This window comes from Saccostrea cucullata, unplaced genomic scaffold (assembly GCF_032062105.1).
Source record: "Saccostrea cucullata isolate Sc308-1 unplaced genomic scaffold, CSIRO_AGI_Scuc_v1 ctg3307, whole genome shotgun sequence".
Taxonomy (NCBI): Eukaryota; Metazoa; Mollusca; class Bivalvia; order Ostreida; family Ostreidae; genus Saccostrea; species Saccostrea cuccullata.
The window spans coordinates 117,971-130,664 of record NW_026917900.1 but is presented as its reverse complement, the minus strand read 5'-3'; the positions used below and the strand labels follow the sequence as shown (position 1 = coordinate 130,664).

The 12,694-nt window shown below is 33.2% G+C and overlaps 1 long non-coding RNA gene across 1 annotated transcript; it reads right to left on the bottom strand.

The window, feature by feature from the left end:
• Window positions 1-368: 368 nt before the first annotated feature.
• Window positions 369-2,300, bottom strand: LOC134258924 (uncharacterized). The gene is made up of 3 exons (XR_009990249.1): window positions 1,511-2,300; window positions 1,180-1,227; window positions 369-793 (listed from the first exon to the last, which is right to left on the bottom strand). It is a non-coding gene; the product is annotated as an uncharacterized LOC134258924 (long non-coding RNA).
• Window positions 2,301-12,694: the final 10,394 nt, after the last annotated feature.

Genomic DNA, 12,694 nt, shown 5'->3' with positions numbered 1-12,694 from the left:
GTGTAAAATGTAAGAGGAGTTCAGGGAAGACGGGGCTTTTTGCATAAAAAACGTCATTTTTCGACCCCCATTTGACCCCCCGGGGCAAAATCAAAATTCCGAAACCTTACTGCACATCTACATGACACCACCAACCATCTCCCAAAAGATGATTAGGCTACTGTGTAAAATGTAAGAGGAGTTCAGGGAAGAAAAGTGTGACAGACGGACGGACGGACGGACGGACGGACGGACGGACGGACATGAGTAACAACAATATACCCGAACTTTCTTTAGAAAGTGCGGGTATAATTAATGATAATCAAGTTATGATATACATGTAATGCAGTAAACTAAAGTATGCATTTTTTTTTAAATAAGAGGTTAGATTCATTAAATGACATTGGCCAAGGATTGGGAGAGGTCATTGAAACCTCAACAGCCGAGGATATACATTTACAATAAAGTGCCAGTGGCCCATGTACATTTACTGTACAAAATTAGTGACTAGAGTGACAAACACATGTATTAAATGCAAAAATATATGTAGTATACAACTACATTGATACAAAGATCCCATAAAAATGAACAGTTGCTATTTTCCACCAATGTACGTGCCAAAGATCCCAATTATGGAAGATACAAAACTTCTGACATGTTGCTAGAATCACATCCTCACAGATATCCCATGAAATTTGCAATAGAGGGTTGACAGATATTTGGCATCACCAACGGATTCACTTTTAGTACGAAGGCTCAGCAAGTTCGATGTTGATCATTCAAACAGACACTTCAAACTTCCCTTGCACAATTTCTGAAAGAGGAGATGACCATTTAAGATGTATCATTATTGATATCAGTATAAATATATGACAAATAATAAACTAAAGCTCTACAAACAATTGTTCTTTTCTACCTGGCAGATCAGTTTACTGTAGAATATGAATTCACTGTCTTGCAATTTTTTGTTCAAATTAGGATTAATTCTGATATTAAAATGTAAAAATGTGAAAAGTTTATAGACAACAGACAAACACAAGACTGTGACACTGATCAAAAAACTCACTTAGGCCTTAAAATGGCTCAGGTGAGCTTAAATGAAAAGGCTAGAGCTGAAGCTCAATGACTGACTAACATTGAAAAAAATTAATTTCAATTCATGTGATTTTATTGATTAAGAAAATAATGAAGAAATCTTACCATTTTTTTACACAGTTCTTGTCCTACCTCTTGTGAGCATCCGGATTCCTGTAAAATGCATGTATACTTCATAGAAGATGATATCTTTGATTAAATTTGATCCAAAATAATTATACATACCCATGCTGTTAGCATGTTTAGATTACCTTTCAGAATTCATTGTTAAAAATAATAAGGATATGGATATTAGGCATGTTAAGAATATAAATCTTTAAATGTTGTTTACTTGGCATAGTTGCAATATTTATTTTAATCTTATGCTTAAAGACATAGATTAATAAAATCAAAGTTAGTTTATTTGTTTTGAATGATAATTTGAGCTGGTTCTCACCATATTCACAAGCCTAGTGACTGATTGGTTAAGCATCTACATGTATATGCACTTTTATCAAAGGCTAGGGCTGTGAAAATCATCTCAGGCAATGCAGCAACTATTAAAACAATCGAAACATGCAAGATAAGAGCTGAAAATGGTCATGAACATGCATTACAAAATATATAATTAATTACATGTACATCATACTCTGTAAATGTTATCTTGAACAAAGGAAGGTACAGGTAAAATTCTTTACATCAGTTCGATTCCAAGCAAGGAAATTCGGGTTAAAATCAATGACCTTAATGATATGTATAGATTTGTTAAATAATGATTACAGAAATAGTGCTTGTCCTAACGATTTCACCGTCGGGCATTTTATGTATGGTGCCCGGATTAATCAAAAATAGCAGAAACATTCTTCGTTCGAGGACACATAAAATACTGTACAATATTGTACCTACCGGTCTTAAAAATGTCGTCATCTTCTTCCATCCCAAGCTGACCATGATCCCCCTGTTCGTGACACTCATTCCAACTTTCCTACTGTGGAACATCAACATGGTATTTACAGGTATTCGATATTTTTGAATTTCGGTGTTGTTAAAATTAATTGTTCATCGAGCCCGACTTCGATCCCGATGTTATTGTAATATTAGTCCAATTTAATTGATGACGTAAAAAGTTCGAATTCTTCATTGATAAAACTTGTTTTGATATAAAAAAAATTGTATTTTCAGTGAAAAATTATTCAGATAGTGTTTGTTATTTTTTTAAACAGAAATCTTGGAAATTCGAAACTAACGTATTTCTTAGCTCTACCGTATATTTTTGAAAAGGCGCAAACTTGAAAACGCGCGAGACGTTGGAAGTGGGAATTTGGAGAGTGGAAGGATCGGTATTTGTGATCTATAATATTTGCATAGTCACTGATCTTTGTAAACTTTTAAAGAAAATAACAGAATATGAAGAAGGAAGACTATATATAGGATTGATCTACTTCATAACTGGTGAGTGACAAAAAATGGAGGCAATCACTGAGTCAGAAATCTTTCTGTAAATGTTACTGTCTATTTGTAAAATTAATAAATATGTCTTTTTTTTTAAATGAAAGTTTTGTCTAACTTTGCTTTGAGTTTGGATCCAACCACATAACATACATTAATTATAGACTGAGACTCGAAACATTCATAGGCCTGATTGATCTACAAAATGGCGGTCCAAGAAAATAGGCTTAAATTCCATTCAGAATGTTTTAATTTGGAAGTGCCGCTGATGCAAAATTAAAATGCAAGAAAATACACAAAAAAGTCTTATGTTTTACAATCATGGGTAATTTCAGAAAATCTTTCTTTTTGAAGGAAAAAGAGATTAGAAGCAGTTCACAAATGTTGATGAGCAGAAGACAAGAAACTCTGGCTGCAAAAAAAAATCTGAGCTCTTGAAAAAGAAAGAAAAAAAGAATTGAAAATATGAATGATATTCAATCAAAGGATCCAAATGATGAAATTCTGGAAATTCCACATGGAGAGACAATAAGGATTTTTGAATTGACCATCTCTGCTATAAGAACTGCTTGAAAGCTGTTACCCTGGTGCTGAACAAACTTTTCTCGTAGACTGGAATTAAAAATTGTTCAATTTCTGGCATTAAAACACAATTTGAAATATGCTGAGGAAGGACCCCCCTCTCCTTTTGACCAAGTAAGGTTAAACATTCTGCAAGGAGTTGCATTTGAATTGAATTTTTTTTATACTTTTACCAGGAATGAACTACATTACTCATTTACTATGGTTTAATGTGTCAGAATTGTCTATTTTAAGTTTTTTGACAAAGATTTTGTTGCCATGGTTGGAAAACAAACAACATTTCTGTGAAATCTTTCAAGATGCTGTATTATAAATCATCTACTGTTACTTTTTTAGCATGACTTCATGCATTTTCATGAATAAACATGAATAATAATATTGGATTTTTTGTTTACAAATAAGCAAGAATATTCATGAATGCTAATGGTTCATGAATTTTATTCATTCATGAACATTCCTGAAAAAATTCATCAAATTATTCATGAATAGTTCATGAAGATGCAATGAACTTATTATTGGACATTCTTGAAATGATGAATCTTCATGAATATGACTGTTCATGAATTATTCATGAAAAAAAATATTCATGAATATTCATCAATTTTCTTTCATGAATAAAAATTCATGATTTGAAAATGTCCAATAATAAGTTCATAGGATCTTCATGAACATTTCATGAAGATTTCATGAATAAAATTCATGAAAAATTCAAGGAAATTCATGAATTATTCATGATCGTCTCGCAGGGGTATGCCCCGGCCATATTCATCGCAGGGTATATACATTACCCTGGTCACTCATCTGGAAAATGTAGGCTAGATTCAAGATCTAAAGCAAGTATTATTCATCTTATTCTGATAAATATAGTTTCCAAGGACACTCCTGAACAAACAAAATAGAAATACCAAAGAAATACAAATGGTAAGAAGCATCAAAATAAAATCATTTAACATGTTCAAAACAATCTTTTTTTCTGGTTAGTGTATATCTCAACATCAATATCAATACAAGTATGAATCAAGTAGAACTTAAAGTTATTTAAAAGGCCTGTTTAAACATTTTTTAACCTGTTTACTTTTAATATCAAGAAAATTTTTGTTAATTCCAACATATAAAACAAATATGGAAGTTTTCATCCTTATATGCACCATTTACGCACATTTATTCAGAACAGGTCATATTATGAACCTATTCATAAATCATTACCCTGGTCACTCATCTGGACAATGTAGATTTAATTCAGAATCCAAAGCAAGTATGAAAGTTTCATTCCTAGATACATCATCCATGTTTATTTTTTGGTTAAAATATTGTTTGAATTCATTCATGTGGAAAATAAAGGTTAGATCCAGCATCCAACATGTCCAAAGTAAAATGTTACATGGACAATAATGTCCCCTACCAGGTATTTGCAATATTATTGCAAAATCCATGTTGCTTCACCGACACTGAACATGCTATAATATCGCACTTTTACATAGTCATTAGTCATTACATAGCCTTTTTAATGATATTGAGAATTGTACAGTTGCACAATGTTTTGCAAGCTTTAAACAAACCAGGGGTTCAAAATTTTTTTTGTCATGGGCAAGTCCAGGACTTAAAGAGTAAATTTTAGGCAAGTCTGAGGAAGTAATTTCAGTGTCCATATTTACCTATACATCATTAAATTTATGTAACTTATAATTTATTTTCATTTGTTGCATTGAATGAATAAAAACTATGTGTATTAATATATGTTTTATTTTTCCTCCATAAACTGTCATACATGTATAGTCATCCATGGGTTTTCAAAACAATACCAGACTGATAGATTTTTTACAATAACTTTTACAAATGCAACTGAATAAACCATCTGTTACAGTAAATAGATATTAGAATGTGCTGTAAGTCACAGCTAAAACCGAAATTTAACAAACTCATTGCCATTTGTCATATAGGAGGAAACATGAGGAATTGCGTAAAAGCAAGAGTCTAACCGCAACAGAAAATAAAAAGACGGATTGTATTTTTGAAATGTTCGTAATGTTTTATGGGTATTTTAACGCCCACAGACCCACATTTTTACTTATTAATAATACATTTGAGAATTTGCTTTATTTTTAGCTTTACGATCATTTTTTTAACTTATAAAAAAAAGATGAAACATAGCAAAGTCCCAGGACTAATTCTAAATGACGAGTCAGATTTTTTAGTATTTTTGAACCCCTGCAAACTGTTAAAATTTCAGATAAAGAAGGATATGCATATAGCGTATAAATCCTATTTACCATCCTGGGCACTAAGGAAATTTCATAATATATAATGTCATATTTAAGTTTTGAAAACTTTTGAGCAAAAACAGGGCTCTCAATTCTCCAAAAATAATTAAAAGAACAACTAAAATAATTTTTAACTTTACTATATGTGAAGATAATCTACCTAAATTATGTTAAACTGATCATTCTCAACCAAACAAGAGGCCCAAGGGCCTTGTATCGCTCTTCTGATTAATTTACAACCTATCACTTGTATTCGAAGCCTCTAACCCTAAGTATCCTAAGACCAAAGTTGCATCACCTGACAAAGTTTGAAGATTCTTAGCCAAGTAGGACTACTTCTTGGTCTACATTCTTGGAAAACCCAAAATGCATCAACTGACAAAGGTTGATTATTCTAAGCCAATAAATACCTAAGATACTTAAATATAGCCATAAAATGTTGAAAGTAGGTCACTGTGACCTACTTTTTGGTTAACATTCTCCCAAAACCCAAGATGCATCAACTGACAAAGTTTGATGATTCTAAGCCAATAAGCATGATAAGTACCGGAGATACTTAAATATAGCCATAAAATGTCGAAAGTAGGTCACCGTGACCTACATTTTAGTCAACATTTTTCAGAGTCCCAAGATGCATCTGCTGACTAAGTTTGATAATTCTAAGCCAATAAATACCTGAGGTATTCAAAAGTAGGTCATCATGACCTACTTTCTGGTCAACATTCTCTGAAAACCCAAGATGCAACAACTGACAAAGTATGATGATTCTAAACCGATAAGTACTGGAGATACTTAAATATAGCCAAAAAATTTCGAAAGTAGGTCACAGTGACCTAATTTTTGGTCGTCATGAAAACCCAAGATGCATCAACTCACAAAGTTTGATGATTCTAAGCTAATAAATACCTAAGATAAATTATAGCCATAAAATGTTATAAGTTTACCGTGACCTACTTTTTTCATTAAAACTAAAAACCCAAGATGCACAACTGACAAAGTTTGATGATTCTAAGCCAATAAGTACCGGAGAGATACTGAAATATAGCCATAAAATATCGAAAGTAGGTCACCGTGACCTAATTTTTTGGTCATCACTCTCCGAAAACCCAAGTTGCATCAACTCACAAAGTTTGATGATTCTAAGCCAATAAATACCTAAAATACTTAAATATAGCCATAAAATGTCGAAAGTGGGTCACCTTGACCTACATTTTGTTCGACATTTTTCAGAGTCCCAAGATGCATCTCCTGACAAAGTTTGATGATTTTAGGTTTGAAGGTAATCAAAATATGCCTTTTAAACAATTTGAAAACATATGCCTGCAAAATTCTAAAATTAGGTCAGTGACCTATTTTTGCAAAATCCATCTTGGTTCCCGCAACTTACAAGATTAATTCTAACCCTTTCAGTGCCTGAAATAATGGGATTAAATGTTTTAAAAAGGATAAGTCATAAAGTCAGGTACATTTTTTAATTTTAAGAAAGATGTACATCAACTGACTAAGTTTGGTGATCATTTAAAGTGTCCAACAATATTTTAAATCAATTTGAAAACAAATGCCCGCAAAATTAAGAAAATATGTCATACCTACTTTTGTACCATGATAAGTCCTATTCAAGTTACAAGATTTGATGATCCTAGTCCTTATAGTAAGCAAAATATAAACATTTTTATTAATTGTAAATTTAGAACTTTAAAGTGACCTTGAGACCACGGCCCCAGGGTCATGCCTTGAACAATTTTTAATCTTCAACATATCCTGATCCTTGTATTTAAGTTTGGTGAAATTTTAAGTGGTTCTGGAAAGAAGATTTTTTTAGCAACTAGTACTTTTGGTTTTGTTTTCCTGATTCTCCAAATATAATTAAATAAACATGGTAGCCGTAAAATAATTTTGGTACTGATTGGCCAAAGGGTTCTTGAAGTTTATAAAAAGTTTTTTACGCTAAAAATGGCCATGTTAAAGCTGATCCTTCTTAGAAGAGAAAAATTGGATAATAGAGAAATTTCTATTTCATTTGCTTCAAATTTTGGCAGATTTTTGATATGCTTCTAGATAATTTTAATCACATTACATTATTTCCAGACAATTGAAAAGACCTAGGGGTGCTTATCAGGTCCAGTACAATCACTAGATTTAGCTAAGTAGGTAGAATTACCTACGTAGCGTTACTGTATACAGGGTTATTTTCGCCCCATGTTATTTTCGCCCTTTTGCACTTGCGAATTATTTTGCTCTGTTTTAAATTCGCCCAGTCTAAGTTTTGTTTTAGAAATTATGCTGTGTAATTTCAATTTGCACCGTTTTAAATTTGCCCAATCAGGAAGAGGGCGAAAATAAACCGGGGGCGAAAATTTCCCTGTATACAGTATTTACCTACCTCAGGTAGCTTTATTTGGCTATTTCAATGCAACTTTTCAAAGTTGTTCCTTTTATTTAAAAGAGACAAAATAATCGTAATTAAATGGCCATTAATATTTATTCTAAAAAGGTTTTAAAATACGATCCAGAGCAGAGATAATTTATACATCGCTGCGTTTGGACAATTTAGAGCAAAACATGTAATTCCATTGTTTGATTAACTGTCCTCTCTATTCTGTGCGGTGAGGCATGGCTGAGTATGATCACTTCACATTGTGCTGAATAATTACCGACCTATTATTGTGTTAACCTGAACTGGACTTCTTTGTCATTTCATTCAAGGAGTAACTGTTCTAACTGTCATACATAGCTCCAAAACTTTCAGAACTTTGATTGCAATTGCTCAGAAATAGACATTTCCTCAAGAATGATTTTTTCATGTTCAACGTTGAAAATGATCACTGCTGACACTGCATCAAAATTATATTTTCTGCACACCCTGAGAAAAAGGCTTTTTTATAAAAATAAATTGATTTGGTAGCTAAATAAAGCTACCTCAGGTAGTTAAAAAAAGCTAAGTAGATAAATCAAGCTACATAGCTAAATCTAGTGATTGTACCTGACTTGCTTATAGTTATAGAGGCAGGGGCAGTTAATGGGGATTAAATGGTAAGTCTTGTTTAACTCTGAATCATTCCTATTACACAGCTACAATGCAAGCTTACATACAGAATATTAATACACGTACAAGTCACAAAAAGTGCCGTTTTGCATATACTAAGTGCCGTTTTCACTTTCAGTAAGTGCCATTTTCACGACACTAGGTACCGTTCGAATGATTGTAAATGACTAAATATTTCATCACGTTTCAATTTCAGGCACATTTTCGACATAAATACAAAAACAACATATTAAATACCCAGTAAAAATAATTTTTTGTTACATATATAAATTGCTCGAACCGGCAATCCTTTATCACAGTCTAAAATTATGTCACCTCAAAAACGATTACCGAGAAATCGAATTCGCAAAAGCACTTCACATTCCATGCTGTTTAAACTTAATAACTACAAATAATCATACCCACCGTTCGCAATGCAAACTGTTGAACCTAAGAAAAACACAAATTAAATCGTATAATGACGCTTAGCTTTCTCCGAAGACTCTTCTGAGTTGCCGGAAGACGCTGAGAGGCCGATTACAGGTATACGCATGCGTGAAATATTCTAAATCACAAAATGTATCGGCGTCGCAACTATATTTCCGGAATACTAAAATCGGTTGAAAAATCTCTCTTGGGTGCATGATTGAATTTCATACACTGTTTATAAACATTATTACAGACATTCTAGTGCATATTCTAATAGGTATTCTAATACTAATTCTAATAGGTAATTTACTATAAAGATTTTCAATGCACCATGCTTTATTTCATACTATCATGGAACTAAACACACCCTGGGGACACTATCCCCAAACCCAGAGGTTAGGCATTTTAAAATGTTTAGGGCTTATTGATTATTATAAGCTTAATCATACTCATGCAAAGTGTTTGACTGCCTATAATTTTCAGAAGTAAAAGAGTTATCTATAGTAACGCACTTTCCATATATAATGAGTTATCTATAGTAACACTTTCCCTATATAATCAAGACAAACCCCCACCCCAAAACCCTTCACCCTGGGGCCACAAATTTCACAATTTTGAAAGAGGCACCCTTGGTCATCATTACCATGCACCTAGTTTATCTGTTTTATTTACAGGGGGAAAGAAGAAGATTTCTAAAGAATTTTACATTTTCACTATATGATCAACAAAGCCCCGCCCTAAGTAAGAACCCCTGACCCTGGGGCCATGGATTTCACAATTTTGGTAAAGGGCCCTATGCTGATTAAAATTATGCCAACAGTTTGACTGCTTGATGTCCAGGAGTAAAGAAGAAGATTTTTAAAGATTGCATTAATTTTAGTGGTTTTGGCCCAGCTCCTCAGGCCCCAGGAGGGCAGGGGCCATGAAAATCACAATTTTTGTTTCCCTTTACCCATAGATGCTTTGTGCCAAAACTGGCTAAAATTGGTTTAGTAGTTTCAGAGAAGAAGCTGAAAATGTTCCTTCTCCAACTGCTCTACATTGTTTCTTTTCCTTTTCTTTGCTTCTCTTTCCTTTAAACAGAATTCTGTACTCTGTCTTGATTTAGTTTTACTTTTTAAAGTACTTTCTCTGTCCTTCTGCTTTGTCTTTGAATTTTCTCTACTTTTCTTTTTGCAAGCAAGTTCTTTCTCTTTAAATTCTTTACTTTGTCTTGCTTTAGTTTTACTTTTTAATGTACTTTCTCTGTCCTTCTGTTTTGTCTCAGAATTTTCTCTGTTTTTTTGTTTGGAAGCAAGTTCTTTCTCTTTAAATTCTTTACTTTGTCTTGCTTTGGTCATACTTTGTAATGTACTTTCTCTGTCCTTCTGTTTTGTCTGAAAATTTTCTCTGTTTTTTTGTTTGGAGGCAAGTTCTTTCTCTCTAAATTCTTTACTCTTCCTTGCTTTGGTCATACTTCTAAGGTTACTTTCTCTGTCCTTCTGCTTTCTCTCTGGATTTTCTCTGACAATTTTTTTTTAGGTAAGTTCTTTCTCTTTAAATTCTTTACTCTGCCTTGCTTTAGTCATACTTCTAAGGTTACTTTCCCTGTCCTTCTGTTTTATCAGCGAGTTTTCTCTTCTTTTTCGCATATAATTTCTCATATATTCATTTCGATTTTCTTGAGGTGAATCAGAAGTGTTACATTTTTTTGACATATTCTCTTGGAAGTCAAAGTACTTATCAATTAAAGAAGGTCGTTTGCTTCCCGCATTAGATACACTTGTTATTTGTGTTACAGACACTGGCTGAATCTCAAACTGGCTTGTCATTGAAATATTGCAACTTTGATAAAATGCAAACATGTAGTCCACAAGTTGATCGATATCACTAAAAGTGATTTTAATAGCCTTACCATCTGCAGATGAAAGACCGTCCTCTCCATGTGAATACGAATCAAAAAATACAGGACAGTTCTTGTCATTGACATATATTGCTGAGCAAAGTCCTCCAACTATAATTAATCCTTGATTGAATAGTCTAAAGAGTAGCTCAATACCTGTCTTCAAATTATTACTTTGGCATGAATTGTCCCAATCAATGTGAGTTACTGTTCCCTAGATCTCTTCATGATAGCATATTTCATACTGGTTATCGTTCACAAAAACAAAATTGGGAAGTTCTTGAAATTGTAGCATTTTGATACAATTTGAACAGTTGACTGTAATTCTGCAATTCTGACTCGATATAAATCATCCGCAGCAAAGAGAACTTCATCTAGTTCTGCTGAAGTAGACGCACTTTTCAAAATGATCGACATCAAAGCATTGCATGTGCACTGAACTCCTCTTGAGAAAGGTGGAAATAAATTAATAGCTTGATTAATTGTTGCAAATAATTTTGTCACAGGCAAATTTTTCTCATTGAAAGACAAACATGAAGCTTGTTCAGGGCAAGAGAAACTTTCGCTTGCTTTTTTTTTAAATCTAAAGAAAAATTATCAGTATCCTTGGAATAAAATGCCACATTGTTAGATGTCATAGAATGAAGTGGCAAACTGTTGAATTTACAAGTTTCGAAGGTAAACAGGTATAGTTTAGAGACCCAGAAGACAAATTTGCATTGTTAATACATGTAGTATCCAAAGGCATATTGGCAGAGTTCATAGTGTCCGAAGGCAAATTTGCAATGATACTGGTGCCCGAAGGCGAATTTGCACTGTTTCTGGTGCCCGAAGGCGAATTTGCACTGTATCTGGCGCCCGAAGGCAAATCTAGTACTCTTTTTAAGCAGGCAGTATCCCCCCTGTCTTTAGCACTATTTTTTACGTGGCTAGCTTCCACGAGTTTCAAAGGTCCGTCAATTGTTGCGTCAATTGTTGGGTCTTTCGTACTATTTTTTACGTGGCTAGTATCCACGAGTCTATTGTCACTTCTACCACGACTCTGGTTCCCCATCTTCACCAGTCCCATCCTCCAGTTCTTTTTGCGAGGCATCATCCAATTTCTTCAAAATATACAAAAAATTCAATCAGTATTACTATCCCTTCAGAAATACGTATTTTTCAATTATATCTCCAAAATAAAACACTATTCGCCCGGCGGCAACAAACTTCAAAAAAATATTTTTAGTAGATAAGTCACAGTAAACGTCACAAGGTCATTGACCTTAGTGTCATTTGAAAGAATGTAATCAGTGAAGTAAGCATACCAAATATGAAATCTCTATCTCTCATGGCTCAAAAGTTGTGGTAAAAGTTCTAAAGCTATTCTAGCATATAGGTCAGTCAAGGTCACAAGGTCATGACCTTGGTGTCATAAGGAAGAACTTTATTAGTGGAGTATGCATACCAAATATAAAGTCTCTACCTTTAATGGTTCAAAAGTTACGGTGAAAGTGAAAAAAAAACTATTTTTAGCATATAGGTCACAGTCAATGTCACAAGGTCATTGACTTGGTTGTCATTTAAAAGAACTTTATTGATGGAGTATGCATAATAAATATGAAGTCTCTATCTCTCATGGTTCAAAAGTTGTGGTGAAGGTTAAAGAACTTTGACAACAGACAAACTGAATGGACAAAAACAATATACGCATCTACTGATCGTAGGGCATAATTAAATTTGGGCCCAGGATAGGACTTGCGTTGAGAGTTGAAGTTCTGATATCAAATTAAAAATATGTCTCTTTGCATATGCAAACTTGTCTGACTTGTTTTCAATTAAGATTCCTTATTTTATAAACATGTCATTTCCCTACAATATATGAATCCTAATTCAAACATAAAATGTTAAATTTATTACATAAATAGTCAATCAGGTCAAAAAGTGTTGACACACAACTCCATACTTATTGCATCTTTATGAATGCTGCAGGATAAACAAAACACTTGAGCAGAAAATTCAGTAGGTTGGACA